General features: G+C 45.1%; 1 pseudogene across 1 annotated transcript; it reads right to left on the bottom strand.

Moving 5' to 3' along the window:
• Nucleotides 1–464: 464 nt before the first annotated feature.
• On the bottom strand, nucleotides 465–960 carry LOC310697785 (transmembrane protein 256 homolog; annotated as a pseudogene). Its single transcript has one exon. The product of its transcript is annotated as a transmembrane protein 256 homolog (transcript).
• Between the last annotated feature and the right edge of the window lie 2,998 nt (nucleotides 961–3,958).

Below are 3,958 nucleotides of genomic sequence, written 5' to 3'. Positions count from 1 at the left end.
ACTATCAATTTAGCATATTGTTCCAAATAAATAGCCCGAATACCATTTAAACGTTTTTCACCGATATCCATAAATTCTAAATTTCTTTTCATAAAATGCCAAGACACATTATCAAAAAAAGTTTCAGCATCCAGAAACATTAGGGCGGCTTGTTTGTCTCTCCTGGAGTCCAGATATTCCATTATATCAATTATATTTCTTTCTCTCCCCCCCCCACGGAATAAATTTATTCACAGGAAAAAAAGGTGCGTGGGTTTTTTAAAAAGTGAAATCACTCTCATCATTTATTAAGTTAAAAAACAGCAATTGAAAAGCACCGATCAGACATTGCATTTCGAAGCCTCCATCGCAAACTCAAATCTGGTTGCAATTTTTTGGGGGGAGGGGGAGGAATTTGGCTTTTTTAAAAGGGATTCAGCATTCAGGGAATTCCAAGATGCAGGATAGAGACGCATTCGGGGTGGGCTAAAGACCTCAAGGGATCCCACTCTGACATTTGGAAATCTCTCCTCTCCTAGGGCTCCCTTCTGGCTAGCCTAAGGGAGGAGGGAGGGGCGGGGCTGGCTGCCCTGGCGTTGGGAGATGGGGGCCACATGGGGAGAGAACGGGGTGTCAAGGGGCCATGGCGATCCAGCCGAGGATGAGGAGGGAACCACCATACGGGGCTGCCTTGGTCAGGATCGGGTCCCCTGTCACGGCGTGGTAATACAGGACGCCAGAGAACATCCCCATGCCCAGAGACAGGATGCTGCCGGCCATCATGGGATAGCGGCAGTGGGGCACAGCCAGGAGGGCCAGGCTGTGGAGGAAGTGGTATTTGTTGGCCATCTCGTAGAGCTCTTTCAAGTCGTCATCTCGGTCGCTGCGACGGAAATCGTGAGCCCCGTAGGCGGCCGCCCCGACGGCTGCAGCCCCGCTCAGCGCAACAAGCCGTCAGAAAAACGCCCCGGCGCCCGACATACAAATTATATTTCTAACATTGTCCTTCATCTGTCTACCAGGTAGAAATCCAGTTTGGTTCTTTCCAATCTCCTCTCCAAATACATTTTTAAGTCTATTGGCCAATATACTGGCAAATAATTTGTAATCATTATTTAGGAGCGAGATTGGCCTATAACTTTTCACCTGCCTTATGTCCGTGTCTTGTTTGGGAATTAGTGCACTATGGGCTTCTTTCCAAGTAATATATTTTCTTTTTTTAAGAGGAAAAACACATTGGTTTAAAACATTATATATTTCCAGCCTGATGTGTTGTTGTTTTTGAAGCCAAATTCAATGGAAATGCATTGTTTGAAGAGTGAATAGATGTATATGCAGAATATGTAAACGTGCACTGTGAAAGCTTTGTAATATTACTTTTGTGATTTTGGGTAAAATTGATGGATGAAGAAAGTGTTGAACTAAAAGCAAACTGTGTGCTTAACTTGTGTTTGTATCTTTTCGTTTCTAAAGGGACCTTTACAAATTGAATTTAAAATAAACAAGCAAACTCCCAAAATTAAAAAAAATAATAGAAAAAATAATATTGGTTGGAGCTTTTCTCTGCTTCCTCTAGCTACTCTCCCACAATATATACTGCCGGGGAGGACAAAGCATATGCACAGCTTTGCCACCCATCTCTCAATATGCCCTATACATTTTACTTCTGGTTGGGCTGGAGCTGGCATTTTTCTGATGTCAGCACATTCTGTCATTGTTGCCTCAAAGCCAATAATATTTATGCTTTAAAAATGCAGAGGAAAAGAACGATAATAGTTATTTTATATGGGTACATGGACAAAGTCTTGTTTGCTATGGCAAGTAAAAATTGCACAAAAGAAGAAAAAGTAATTCCACCAGACTTAAGAAATCCATCTTAATATCATTCATAGAGCAATAAATAGCATTAAGTGGGCCAATCCAGACATAGATCATACAACCCTAAACCACTTGGAGACACAAGATGGATTTTGTTCCAGTCAAATAAATCACTTATTTTCTAAGGGAGCAATATTTACAGCAGTGGAAGGGGAACAAATTAACACTATTTTCAGTATAGAAAAGGCCCAGGGGTGGAATTAAGAAGTGTAGGCACATCGATCCCACCCACCCCTCACACCCTTTATTTATTTTTTATTAATGAGAACCTGCAAATCCACTGTTTTATGGAATTGTAGTTGAACAAGGGAAACAAGAAAATAGTATTGCCGCTCTCTTTTATTGGTTTTGTTAAAATAGGATTTTCCATTCTGACTGGCCAATTTGACTGCAGCAGCCTGCTGCTGATATTATGGATAATGTTTTCTGAATGAAACTTGGATCAGAATGTTATGCCGTCCTGCATTTCAGATGGAAATAGGAACACTCTTCCTGGCCCAGTCAATTACCACCCCCCCCCCCCGCTACTTTTTATCAGCCAAGAAGGGCAAGAGTCCGAAGCACAAGTCGTTGCCCTGACTAATACAAACACCTTGTCCACATCCTCAAGCCTTACTATCTGAAAATTATCCAAAACAACAGGACTAGACAGTGCTCTGGACACCCATGAGACTCATCTGCTATAACAGCAGAGTCAAGATCCCAGCGGATGCAAGTGGTTTTATCCTCAAAATGCTTTGCAAACAAGTCACAGTGCTTACACATAGCTACCATTGGTTCCACCACCTCCTTGAGTCGGACTGTCTTTCTTCTTCATTAGCGATCACTTGCAGCTGAGTATACTGCTATCTTCAGTACCACTATGTATGCTTAATGATGAGCCCACACCACTGTTCAGTTGTATTCAGCCAGATCTTTCCTCCATCTTTCAACTTGTTTCCTTTCCCTAAGTTCTGCAGTATACCAAGGAGTCAAGTGGGAGAGGATGCTCAGAAGTGATCATGTCAAAAGCCTGAGCCATTCAGATGTTCCAGAGGCTGGCCAGGGCTTTGATAGGAGTGCCAGTCATATCACAGAAAAAAACCTCAGCGTTACCTGGAAACCCATTAGATACACCAGCCTCCAGAGGCGGATAATCCTAATAGGTCCCTTGCCTCTAGAAAGGTGAAAAGTGGTGCTATGTACTGAGCTGAATAGGATCCAAACTGAAGCAGTCTGATTGGTCCTAGAACAATAGGCTCCAAAATGCAGCAGTCTGATTGGTCCTAGAACAATAGGATTCAGAATGCAGCAGTCTGATTGGTCCTAGAACAATGCAGCAGTATGATTGGTTGGCAGGAGCCACCCAATCCAGCTCCAGATAGAAGTGAACACACAACCCGATTGGCCTACAGGAGAATTCCGGAATTAGCCAATCACGTGCAGCCCATTGTGTAAATAATGTATATAAAGCAGATACTTTGAGGGGACTTCCATTCCCTCCTCACCACCATGAGCTGAATAAAGAGCATGAAATCCACTCTCGACTCTGAGTATATTTCACTGGCGACGAGGATGGGATCCCGCTGAGCTGACCACCACACACAGCACCGCGGCACCGCCACCTGCCGCACCGCTGCCTCGCACCGTGTATCCAGGCTTCAGCTCCGGGACCCAAGGAACTAAGAATGGCAACCAACAGCAGCTTCTCGCCGTTCAACCCAGCATCCGGAGACTGGGAAGCGTATGTGTCAGAGCTGCTTCCTGATCCTAGCTCACAGAGGATCACGCTAGCCAGCGGTCACTTATAAAAGTCTTTTATTGAGTTACAGTTTCCATTCTCAAGCTGCTGCGCGCAACTCTACGTCTTAAGGGTTAGACCGGCGAAGCTCCGTCTGAGTCTCCGCCCCTTGTACACCAACTTAATATCCTAGCCTTACTCCACCTTTTCCGCCTGACTGTTCTTCTCTGGGTCCCTCTGCCCCCCGGGGTCTCTTCCTTCCGGGATTCTTCTGACGCTGACCCCCCGGACCCTCCTGTCTCCTTGCGCCGGGCTTTAGGACCTGGCTCCCTTTCCGGGCTGCTTACTGCGCCACCTTCCTGTGCATTTGAACTTGGCGCG

The sequence above is a fragment of the Podarcis liolepis genome (assembly GCF_965112155.1).
Source record: "Podarcis liolepis genome assembly, chromosome: W".
Taxonomy (NCBI): Eukaryota; Metazoa; Chordata; class Lepidosauria; order Squamata; family Lacertidae; genus Podarcis; species Podarcis liolepis.
Note: the sequence above shows the minus strand (reverse complement) of the source record. Positions and strands in the feature narration are given on the sequence as shown.